The following is a 13,364-nucleotide window of genomic DNA, read 5'->3' as shown; positions in this document are numbered from 1 at the left end:
GCTCCTGGAGACAGACACAAAGGGGCGAAAACCGCGAAACCAGAAGTTGGAGTTCGAGGAAATTGGCGTAATAACCTCGAACGTTCCATTGAAGAATGGACAACGACGAGAAGAGAAAGGACAAAAACAGAGAACAAGGAAGAAACAAAGGCGAAAGACCAACAGAGCACGTTAAAGAATATCAGGGTCGGGATCAGGGTCAGCAAAGTCAGGGTTAGGGGGCATGGGTAAACTGAGCAAAGACGGAGGGAAGGAAACGGGAGAACAGATCAGAGGTGGGCGGGCAGGGTCCGGAGGAGGAGGAGGAGACAACGGAGAGGAGCAGTCAAGGACAGCAGCAGGAAGAGGGGGAGTAGAAAGAGAGGAGCGCACCCCAGCAAGAGCAGCAACCGAAAGGGAAGCAGGGGCCAAAGAAACCTCCATAGCAGGAACAGGGGGCGCAAGCACTGAAACGGGAGGGGAAGGAGCAACAGAGCCAGAAGGAGGAGCCGAGGAAGAAAGCGAAGCCTTCTTACCCGCCGGGGAAGAGGAAGGAGAGGAGCCAGGCTTACGCTTCTGACTTAAAGAGACCGGTGTCCCAGCAACTACGTACCGGCAACGGATTCCAGTGTCTCAACAGGAGAAGCCGAACGAGAGCACACACGACGGCCGTTAGGAGAGCGATGGACATCCGCCCGCACCGACAGGCGGCGGGGAGAGCCGATAGATGGAGGAAGAGGATGGGAAGGAGGATCGGAGGGGGACGAGGAAGAAGACACAGAAGACACGACATACCGGGTAGAAGGAAGGGGAACCCCAGACAGAGGACCAGGAGGAGGATCCTTCGGGAGAGAACCCAAAGGGACAGAGGAGGGGGCAGTGGGCGCATCAGGGTCCAAGGCCCGGAAACGGTTGTGAGTCTGAGGAAGGCGGGAAGGACGAGGAGAGGAAGAGCGCAACACGCGAGCATAAGAGATATTAGCATAAGGCGGGAGCCGGCGAACCTGGCGCCTCGCCTCAGGAAAAGATAAACGCTCCCGGTGCTTCAAGTTGAGGACGGCTGCCTCAAGCTTGTAATGGACACACGCACGGGAGAAGGTAGGATGGGCCTCACCGCAGTTGAGGCAACGAGCCTGGGGAGAAGCGCACTCCGACTTAGAGTGACCTTCGCCACCACACAAAGGACACAGAGAGAGAGAGTCCCGGAGCAGCGGAGGGCACCATGCCCAAACCTCCAGCACTTGTTGCAGAGCCGAGGAGAAGGAATGTACTCCTGGACAGAGCACCTGGCACCAGCAAGAATGACAGAGGGTGGAAGGGTCCTACCATCAAAGGTAATCTTCACAACCCGGAGGGGTTGACGGCGACTACCACGAGGGGGACGAGTAAACGTGTCCACCTGGAGAATAGAATGGCCCTGGGCAGCGAGGATATGTCGAATATCGTCGTGGCAGTCGCGCAGGTCCCGAACACCGGTCGCAACATGGGGCGGGAGCAAAATAGTGCCAACACTGGCATTCAACTCAACGTTCTTCGAGACCCGAACGGGGGTCTCGCCAAGGCAGGATAAGGCAGCCAAGCGGGAAGCAGCATCCTGAGAAGGAGCAGCAACGACACGTGTACCGAGACGAGTGGGGTTGAAAGTAATGGAGGCATCCACGGAATCAATGAGATGTCGATGGAGGGAGAAATCGTCAGGAGGCGCAGAATCAAGAGGGAGGAGATCAAAATATTTGGCCCACGAAGCGGGACCAAACAAGGCTTGATAGGTAGCAGAACTGGAAGGAATCGAGCGAGGGCGGCCGTGACGAGGACGGCGGTGAGAACCCCCAGAGAGAGAGGGGTTAAAAGGCGCAGTAGTTACAACAAGAGAAGGAGCCGCGCCAGGGGACGAGGTAGTCACCACTGGGGGCTTGGGGCTCGACCCAACCACAGAGGAGGGAGGGGAGCCAGAGGAAGGAGTCAGAGAGGCCAAAGGAGGAGCAAGGTCGGGGCCCAATGCAGCGGAGGCTACAGAGCCCGGTCTTCCAATACGGACCGACTCGGGGGCTTGGTCGCCCACCCCACGAGCCTGAGAAGGTAAACCAGAAGAAGCCGAAGCAGGGGTAATCATCTTGACGAAAGAAAGAATTCACTCACGAATGTGCCCCCACACCCACCATGGAGCCACAATTAGAGGCAGGACACTCAACAAGAAGCTATCGCCGATCTTGTCGGGGCCTCCTAGGGGTGCGTCGCGAGTATACGCCCCACAAACGCCACCTTAAGAAACCGACAGTCCGTCGAGATCGGGTTCAGTGACGAAGTGGGGATTGACAATAAAAGGTTCCCCTCGCTCTCGACGTCGGGTACTGCAGTTCTACGGGTGCATGAGTATGCCTCCTCAAGCACCCGGGCGTCAAAATAGAAGAAGTCCAAGGGAAGAACCAGAACGAGCAAAAGGTCGGTAGGAAACGGCAAGCAGATAGGAGAAGAGGGGGGAGAAAAACGAAACAGAAGGAAAAGGAAAAGATGCCCAGCAGAATTGGAGAGGACGGCAGCAGGAGCACAAGGCTAGAAAAGGACAGAGGACTGTCCCAAGGAGCATCACACTCCGGCAGCCGCCCACTAAGCCCCCACACGGCGACAACGAGCTGAGCGGGGAGGGGGTGTTGCAATGAAAATTACAGTTGAACAACCATATTTCCACTACCTAATGTATGAAACATTTCGAAAAACTACACGAATCATTTGGGTTTCCCTTTTAACTTCGTTCACAACTTATGCCCTTAACTACTATTTTATTTTGCAACTCAAAAAATTTCCGTTTACTAAACTTGCAACTTTGTAAGGAACACCATTGCAACGTGACTCTTCCACGTTTTCAATCCTTGCAATTGTTTTGCAAACCAGGACAAAAGGTATCTGCCACATCCTCAATTGCCCTACTATAGTCCTCTGCTAGAACTATTTAATCAAAGTCTGAGGCATGGTATCTTACCTGACCGCTGGATACCGACTAATACCAATACCCAAGCCAAATTCACAAACATTTTCATCCATACGATAAAATAAGTAGGAGCCGTGAGGAGGAGTCGAACCTAAGCTCTAGGGACTCCCAAGCAAGCACCTTAGACAACTGTACCACAACATGGTCAAAAGGATTCCAACCTGGGATGCTTGGGAGTACCCTTAGCAGATGATCGAATCCTACTCACAAGCTCCTTCTCATTATACATCACATTATGTGATTTCTGTGTGCCTTCAGACCCATGTCTGACATCCTTTATGTGTAAAGTTCGAGAGAATTATACTCGACAGGTTAATGTTTCAAATTAGTCCCCAACTTGCTCCTATCCTGTATGGTTTCCTTCCTTGAAGAAGCATTCAAATTTGATTTGCCGAATATTTTGCTAGAAAAGACCCATGCTCTTAGGTGGCATTTATTGACCTTAAACTCCTTTTTGATACAGCAAAAAGGTGAGAGAAATCTTAGAATTAGCTTCATTTGGAGTTTAGGGAAGACTTGACATAGCTCATGAGGGTACCCGAGTATCAGAACTGCCTCAGTTCTTTCAAGGGAGTCAAAAGTAAACATTCTGCACCTTTTGATTTATGTACACCCCAGAGCAGGGCGCTTTGCCCAACACAGTTCAATATCCTAATGCACAAAAACTGGTATTTGCACACTTGCTGATAAAGTTGTTATGTCGATGACAGTTTGGATATTTGAAACAAAACAAGACTGCAATCTCTACTTGATTCACTCGCTGCTAAAAGCATTGAATTCGGTCTTTAACTTTATCCATTGCTCTTTCTCCCAGAAAACAACCAGTGCGCCTCTTGCTTTCAAAGTTAACAACCAAACCATACAAATATTTGGGCAGCACAAATACCTGAGTAGGTATCAGTGACATTGTAAACTACCTACAGCTTAGGTTAAAATTCAAATCACTGAAAATACTTACTAGTAAGAATATTGGTATACATGTTAAATGTTAGATTATTCAACATGTTTGTTAGATCCCTACTTGATTATCATGCCATGCACTTAGCTTCCCCGCCTCTGTTTTAAGCAAACTAGAATAGAACGAAGCCATGAGGGTAATTCTTGGTGCCCCAAGAAGCACAAGAATTAACATGAGGAAAGAACTGAAGCTTCCAACCATACTAGAGAGAATCATCCAAGTCAACACTACCTTTTCCCTTCAGGTCATTGGAGACCCTACATCTCCAGCATTGCTCGGAGATAAATTATTATGTGCCGTTAACACACTATTTAGTGGTGCAACATACCACCTCACTCCTTGTATGATTAATGGCCGAGTAAAAATGTCTACAATCTCATGAAACTGAACATTCCTTTTAAGGGGGCATATCAAAAAATATCGTTATAAATTAAAATTGTTCAATTTGCTTATAAATTTTTTTATGAAATGGTTATAGAAAGGGCTGCAACTGGTCCAAGTTTCACCATCACACCCTAAACAGAAAAGGAGAAAAAAAATACACAACGTATTATGCAACGAATGTTCAACATTCTCAAATAATCTCAGGGAACACATGTGTCAACTAAAATGTCTACTATGTGCTGTAGAAGCACAAACTCTTGTAATAATTGTAATATGTATGTTCAATATATTTATATTTAATTTTTTTTTTTATTTTTTTTTTTTTTTTTTTTTTGGGGGGGGCCAATTTTTTTTTCTCGTTTGTTATCAAGGGATTTGCATGAAACTTGCACACCTTGCTCAATGGATGCTTATCTGCAAGGGTGCCAATTATGAACGAAATCTGTCGAAGTCAAGCTCAGCTACAGGTGGCCGAACTTGGATCTTTATTTTACTCTGGAAAGTAATTTACACCTTCAAATTACTTCAGAGCTTTCATTTATTAATCAATTTACATGTAAATTACACCTTATATGTAGCGTTTGTGCTTCTACAGACTCTAGTAGGCATTTTAGTCCAAAGTCTATTTGTTGATTTTATAAAAATGTATAAATATCATATTGCATATTTTTTTAGTAGGGTAACTTTGAAAAATTATATTATTGCACTAAACACTTTTTTGATAAAACTGATCACTAGAATCCTTTATTATGTGCTCAATTTAATATCCGAGTGTTATTGAAATGATTTTAGTTGACACACGTGTTCCCTGAAACTTTTTGAAAATTCGTTGCATAATTCGTTGTGTTTTTTTTCTCCTTTTCTGTTTAGGGTTTGATGATGAAACTTGGACCAGCTGCAGCCCTTTCTATAACCATTTCATAAAAAAATTTATAAGCAAATTGAACCACTTTTAATTTTACATCGATATGCCCCCTTAATGCAATATTCCTGTCACTGATATCTTCATTTGTACACGACAATTTAAGTACCATATACAACCGCCACTAAGATGGTTAATTAGAATTCTGCTCTTTCCAAAGCCGTCACACTTTAAATAATTGCCTCATCAAAATTTAAGATCCAACTAGAACTCCGAACGGCCTGAAAACACCGGTATAAAACCTGTGATTTGTTTAGATCCGAAACCTATGTATAAGGGCTGCACAAAACGTCCTCCAGATTGTGACACTACGGAAAATCTCAGTCAGCCCCAACCGGTCTGAACGTTCTTAACATACCGAGAAGCTGCACTTTAACCACACAATATATCAAGGCAACACCTGTTAGTAGACTAAAAATCATCGACACATTGGCTTTACCAGAAAATAAAATTTAGGAATGACCTTCCACTTCTGACAAAATATTTCTGACTACAAAATGAAAGATTCCTCCAATACCACATTGACTATTTTGTCCGTTATTCTGGAGTGCCAGAAGGCTGTGTACTGGCGCCAACATTACACCACACACTGCAGAGGGAAGGATGGAGAGGAGTGGTGGCCCTGCTGATAAGGACTGGTGTTTCAAGGAGATGGATATCCTGGGGTGCGAGGAGTTCAGAGACTACATAACAGGCACCATGACGAAGGGAGGACCAAAAACAGCAGCCGTAATATATAACCCTCCATTAAACGACACAGGCCCCGGCAAGATTATGACAAACATAGCAGTACCTATTATAACAAAGGGTAGACTGTTAGAAATCTATCGGGTAATAATAGTGGGGACTTCAACCATGCACAGATACAAGAACCGTATAGTGGTACAACGCAAGCTAAACTATTAGACATGGCAACAATTAACTTTTCAAGCCAACATTTAAGAGGACTCACGTGACTAAAGGTAATTATGAACCTGTTTGACTTTATCCCAGGGAAATGAGTGATTACTATTCACATTTGAATATATGGTGGTAGTGGGGATAACTTACTCATGGTACTAGAACTTACATGTGACCAGAAGGCCAAAGCCTGGCATACCGAAAGGGGAATTACAAAGAAACAAATTTTATAATATAAATACCATAGGTAGTAAATCAAGGATAAAGGCTGCACAGACATGATTGACTACATTACCCAGACGAGTAAGGAGAAATCATAATTTTGTCCTGGTAGAAGAGAATGGAATTTCACGACTGTGTTAAGTTGTGCGAATGAGTATGACCAGATGGTCTCCACGCTTTTATATCAGCTTGGAATCTCCAGAAGAGCATTTCTATCCTTGCACCCTCTTGTATCCTTTGGTCTGAGACCGAAGTCTGCCTTGCTGGGTATCTATGGGCAGCCCTCTGGCTGGAATGGTCAAGGATATTCCAAGCGTCGTTGCAATGTCTTTATCACCAGAGTGGATTATACCAGTCAGTGGAACTCTGTGGTTCCAGTCAGAGATACAACAGAGGGTTAGTTGTTGACCCGACCACACTAGAAGGTGAAGGGACGACGACGTTTCGGTCCGTCCTGGATCATTCTCAAGTCGATTGTTAGAAATCTATCAACCCAATCGACTTGAGAATGATCCAGGACGGACCGAAACGTCGTCGTCCATTCACCTAGTGTGTGGTCTGGTCAACATACTTCAGCCACGTTATTGTGACTCCGTCTGCAGAGGGTTAGTTTCGTGCTCCCAGGCCAGAAGGGTTCACTCACACGTTAAGGCAGTTCTCCTAACCTCCTTGGTACTTTTCCATGACATGAAACAGACAAAGATTACTTGTGTATGGAATTATCTTTGGTTTAGGTATTTATTTGTTTTATTTGTCTATTCGTTCACAAGATCAAAGGGAAACTAGACCAAATGATGTACTTTTTCTGACGGGGGCCACCCAGCCAATACCGTGCAGCAAGCACGGAATTGACAGACCCCATCAACTGAGTGAAAACATGAAGCCTGGGAGTCTCTTCTAACCTTGTCTGTATGTGATAATGATAAAACTAGTACTCCAAGCAGACTTGGATAACTTATGGACTTTGACAAAGAATTACAAGGATTACCAAATACATACTCCTAACTCATCCATAAGGAACCCAGGTTACAGCAGAAAATTTATACATGTCGAATGAAAGAATATAAAAGCTTCATTTAATAAAGTTAGATGGCAAACAGACCGGAGACAACGACAGGCCCAAACCAAGAGGCTAAGAGGAGGAGACGCTTGGTCATCAAGACCAGTTCCACAACAAAGCAGCTACAGCTTCAACTGAGACCATGGGATGACCTGCGGGTATTTGATAACAGAGGCTACCTCCCCCCCCCCCCCCCCCAGAGCACGCTAAGGTTCTTCCCCTAAAATAGAAACCAGGTCATCTGATTGAACACCATGTCACAAGCAAGGGAACGATCGCCAAGTGTAAAATTGGCCTCAGAGGAGCATTAGATTTTGAATAAACACTATGGGCGAGAGAATTAGAGGAGAGCTACAGAAGAGACGGCGACTACGGGTACAACGGAAGAAAGATATTGATACAACAAAGAGGTAAAGTCCCATACAAAAGATTTAGTTACTTCGAATATTCTCTCCTGCAAGTGTTACGACCTGGTTGGTCTATGTGATAATAAACAAGCCATTTGGGGCATTCCTTAACCTACAGCCCGAGACTGAAGCACACGACCCACTTTTTGTCGGACCTAAACCCAAGCACACCAGGAAGGCTGCCAGAGAACTGGCACAATTTTTGTATTAAATTAGGGATAAAATTACGGGAAAACTAAGGGAAGGTGGAGTCTGCAGGACCACAAATAAGGCCCAAATAACAGTGCCTCGTATATGTAACTGAGGTCACCCTCTTCAGGGTGAACAACAATTCGTACTGCCAGATTAAAGGGACGATGATCGGAGCAAGTGTTAGTGTTGTTGTGATAAAAATATTTATGCATGCAACATTTGACGGCCTCCACACACTATAGTGAACACCAGCCACACTAATCAACTCGTCCTCAGGCTAGGCTCGTTAGAGCAGCGGCCGTCCCACGAGACGTTCATAAACTTTAACACCGTAATAAAAACATTTGTTCCCATAATTTATTATACCATAAAATTCAATGTATATTAGGCGTACATTATGTGATTAGACTTTTTGGTGATTTGTGTTTGTAGTCCACTAGTGAAGCATTTACAGACTTGCTATTCGAGAAGCTGATGTCAGTGAAGCACTGTTCAAGAATAGTTCATGCATCGCTCAGACCGTCTCATCAATAAAAGATAAATGATTGTTAATCCAGCCAACGATTGTTTTTATTCCACCCAGTGGTCGACACTAAAGGCGCATTCATATAACACGCTGTTCATTCAAAATAGACATTCTCAAATACATGTTATTATTTTTATATATTAGCATACTTTGCATATTTAGGCATTGTTTAAGTTAGGCATTTAGTTTCTCATGGTGATTATTTGTATCTGTAATACGTGGGTGAAGCATTTACAACATTGTGGTTGAAACAAAAGTCGTCAGTGAAGCACTGTTCAAGAAATGTTTGAACGTCATCAGTTGTGAGTTATGTGTAAACCATTTTTCCATTCGTAACAGGAGGTCTGGCAGGTGTATGGAATGGACCTTAACCTTTCTTTATGAGGACGAGCTGTTACACAGCTCAACTGATCACGTTCGAACATTTCTCGAGCAGTGCTTTGCTGATGACCGCTGCTCAAATCCCAAAGCTATAACTATCATCCAACAGTTCTAATACAATGATTTTTCTTCCCGAGAATCTGAGTCAAAGGTATATTTAGCGAGCAAAATAATCTGGGTAAAGCCTTGTAGGAGCTCTGGGAGAGTCCTTAAAGCAAGAGGCTGCCCCGCATCCTCCATACAAGAAGCAACGAAGACACTGGCTCCTGTCCAGCGACACCATCTTGTACGGGAACAAACATACAATCTAAAAAGGATGGTTCTACCTAAGTAATATATTTCTACAGCTTCAGGAAGCATCCAAAAGAAAGTTAACAAGCTCTAGTCTGGGATGAAGGAAACCATCGGCGAACACCCGGCCTAGAACTTGCTCCCTTCGGAGCCTTCTTTGTTAGCTTGGGAAAAAGGAATATCCCCCAGTGACATTAGTAATGGCTCCTTTCCCAGCATAAACCATATGCCACTTGATTATTCATTAGTAGATCCGCCAGTTATTTTATAATTTCTCCCCTCAATAATGAGGGGCACTTAGCACTAACAACAAACCAGCAACACCACGTTACCCCGTTCCGAAGACCCAGAAACGTTCACCTCTAACACTTTATAGAGCCTGCCGCCTTATCACAATATTTGTCGATTTACAAAAATGCCGCAGCGTTCAGGGGCTACCAATACCTTGTCCAAGATGAGGACGATGACCACGTAGCTGCAAGTGCTTAATCTCACGAAACTGTACGACTATCAGTATCGGGACTAAACCTATCAGCTAGATAGGTTTAGCCCCGATACTTTCCCCTCACGCTTTCCTCTCGCCAGAGTCTCCTAACCAAAGCTGAAGCATCACTTTCTTGGGTATTTTTATTTATATTTGACTGGACTGGTGGGATAGAAGACAGACTAACAAGTATGGATGGGGAGAGATGGGGAGAGGTGGGGAGGGAGGGGAAGATGATTGAAATGTAATCGAAATTGTTAGCGTAACATTAACCATATGATACACCACAACTAAATGTTCAAATTATGGGCCAGAAGATTTTTCTCCACTCTGAAGTGGTTATCACATGGAGTGCTTTAGACTACACCGATTAGAAGATAACCGCTTCAAGGTATAGTGTGTACCTACTAAAATTATTAAGACGTGTTCCCTTCACCTATTGTACTGAGGCGGGAATATGTTTCCCATTACATAATGACCAACTGCGATTCGAGAGAAGATTTCAAACTTGAATCCCTCCATACCTGCAGTGCTGTTGTACGAGACCAATTTCATGGGTCTGGTTGACCATACCTGCAGTGCCCTTGTACTGATGCACCCTCGTACATACCTGAAATTTCACATTAAACATATCAAAATAGTAAACTGAACATCTTCATGTAAAGTTTAAGAACCATCCCGCAAGACAATCAGGTCAGACATTGGTTGAGCTAAAAAGACTTACCACAGAATGGCAAAACCCAACCTCAGACTTGACTCATCCACAGCCCGTTCTCAACACAACGGCCAAGGGGTCGTTAACCCGGCAGCCAAATATGAACGTGAAGAACGCTTCACATTTAGCCGTCAGTCTATTCTCGTTCGTGCACTGACCCACAACAGTTCATACATTTTAACACTTTTTAAAATAGTATTTGATATATGACCTATTATATATTATTTATTAGGCGAGAGAGACGAGGGTCTGAATGCACTCGTGCGATATTATTTCATTCAACAACTATTCTAGACCTATATACAGTTAGCATTCATTAATGTTTACTTATATTGGACACAATATAGTACTTGGTTACACTGGACGTTAATGTTAATTAAGGCGTGTCTGGGGTTGGCTGCAGCGTGGACGACACTGACTCAGGATGGCTAGTTTCATTCACATAAGATGGGCCGGGAGTATGGGGGGGGGGGTTATGTGACGGTTACTAGAATAAAAGTCTTTGGTCCATATTTCAAGGAATGAAATCTTAAGAGTTCACAAGAAACACCTTATAACTGCCAGAATTTAACTATAATAATTTTGTAGACATTTTTCCACCTGCGTTTGGTCGAGCGGTCAATTTCACGATATGGGTGACACTCAAGTCGCTGATGTGGAATAGATAATCACACGGTAGTCGTTTTAGAATTTAATTTTGTTTTAATAAGTTTCATCAAAAGTCTTAAGCTAGGGCAAAAGTCTACCTAGACAAAGGTATATTACTCAATATCATCATCTTAAATGAGTAAACCTGAGCTAATTTAATTATTTTAAATAAAGTCTTAACATCTTGTAACTATGCTTATTTAGACAGTCAACAAATATAGACTATAGACCAAGAGAATACAATGTGATAAAACTACTCATCATCTAGAGTAACTTGCCTGTAAGCCTGGCGCAGGTAACCTCATGCACAGGACTGTCCAGGTGACTAATTTAGTAAAACCAATGAGGCGGGCGCTGAGCAGCACCTCTCCCCACGCCGGCCCGCGCCACACTGCCCGCCGCGCCTCTTGACTAGCTTGGCGATGAGTCACAATAACGTGGCTGAAGTATGTTGACCAGACCACACACTAGAAATTGAAGGGACGACGACGTTTCGGTCCGTCCTGGACCATTCTCAAGTCGATCGACTTGAGAATGGTCCAGGACAGACCGAAACGTCGTCGTCCCTTCAATTTCTAGTGTGTGGTCTGGTCAACTAGCTTGGCCTGATGGGTCAACTACCCGTGACGTCATTCACCTCACCTGACATGAGGCCGCCTCACATACAAATAATTCACAAGTAAAGTCACTTCAACAATAGTAATATAGAGTTTATTTCTATTAATGTGAAGTATGAGCAAGTGTATGTATGTATTAAAAGCACATACTTCACTACTGGACATTAAACCCAATACCACACCCACCTAGTAGCTTGGACGCTCCATAACGCCTTCTGTAACTTATGTTGGTCTAGGCCAGGGGCCAGGTACAGCAACCGGTTACGGTGCTCAGCGTCCTGTGTGTGTATTTACTGTGTGCCTGTAGGGTCGGGCTCACTATAGCCCGTGGTACATGGACATTCCCTTCCGCGTACCTAAATCTAAAACAAACATGTAAGGCCGAACTCTTAGCTCTTTGACTCCACCTTTCGAATCGCTGGTTGCGTAATTTACCGACTCCAGCCCTATTATTTTTCTTTCATGTCAACTACACGTGTTTTTTCCTCTCTCACACACATCACCAGGAAGCAGCCTGTAACAGCTGTATAGCTCCCAGGCATCTATTTACTGCTGGATGAAAAGATACATCAGGTGGAAGGAAATCTGCCCATTTCCTCTGTCTCGACCTGGAATCAACCCGGGCCCTTAGGACAAGGACCCTAGAGTGCTATACACTGTTGCAAGGACTCGTGCATGCATGTATGTGTGTAAACTTGCCTAGATGTACTCACCTAGATGTGCCTGCAGTGTCAAGCTAGGCTCCTAACCCAGCCTTCTAAACATTCTTACATTATTGCAATGTCTACTTTCTCACGCTTGAATAATATTTACACACATTTTTTTTTAATTTAATTAGCTTCAACGACTTCAACGTTTAACCAGTTCCACTTATTGACAGCTCTGACACTGACAAAGTTCCTTCTGACGTCTCTGACTGATTTGGGTCTCTAATTTCCTTCTATGACCCCTCGTTCTGCTGTTCTTTGCTTTGAACATTATTATTTTGTCTGCCTTGACAATTTCCCTTAGAATTTTATACATTATCATATTCCCCCTTCTCTCCCGTTTCCTACAGTGTGGTAAGGTCCAGTTCTCTGTCTTTCCTTATAGCTTAAACCCTTCAGCTCAAGAACGAGTCTCGTTGCATATCTTTGGACCTTTTCTAGTTCCTTCTTGTCCATTTATAGGCAAGGGTTCCATGCTCGGGAACCATATTCAAGTGTGCGTCTCACCTTCGCTGTATATAGGGACCGGAAAGCCCCCCTTGTCCAATTTTCTGAAGGATACACGGATGTTATCCAGTATGTCGCTATATGCAGCTGTTATTCTGCTAATGTGAGCTTCTGGCATCACAAATGGGGTTATGTCTACTCCAAGAATTTTTCCATCCGATAAAATAATCTGTTTTCCATTTATTCTATATTGCTGTACTGGTCTTAGTGCGCCTGTTCCCTTCCTCATAACTTTGCATTTGGCTGGGTGAAACTAACAGCCATTTTGTTAGAACATTTCTGAATTATGTCCAAATTTGATTGAATGCCTCACAATCTATCACTGTCCTGACTTCTCATTAGCTTAGCATCATTTGTAAATATTGATAAAGGAAAATATTTCATCTGTTAGGTGATTGCCATAAATTTTAAACAGTTTGGGTCCTAGAAGCGACCCTTGTGGTACTCCACTTGTAACCTCTCTCTCTCCACTCTG

General features: G+C 44.0%; 1 long non-coding RNA gene across 1 annotated transcript; it reads right to left on the bottom strand.

Moving 5' to 3' along the window:
* Positions 1-5,250: 5,250 nt before the first annotated feature.
* On the bottom strand, positions 5,251-11,493 carry LOC138372770 (uncharacterized). Its single transcript, XR_011230953.1, has 2 exons — positions 11,337-11,493; positions 5,251-10,305 (listed from the first exon to the last, which is right to left on the bottom strand). It is a non-coding gene; the product is annotated as an uncharacterized lncRNA (long non-coding RNA).
* Between the last annotated feature and the right edge of the window lie 1,871 nt (positions 11,494-13,364).

This window comes from Procambarus clarkii, chromosome 39 (assembly GCF_040958095.1).
Source record: "Procambarus clarkii isolate CNS0578487 chromosome 39, FALCON_Pclarkii_2.0, whole genome shotgun sequence".
In the NCBI taxonomy this organism is placed as follows: Eukaryota; Metazoa; Arthropoda; class Malacostraca; order Decapoda; family Cambaridae; genus Procambarus; species Procambarus clarkii.
The sequence above is the reverse complement of the archived record's forward strand: the minus strand, read 5'-3'. Positions and strand labels throughout refer to the sequence as shown.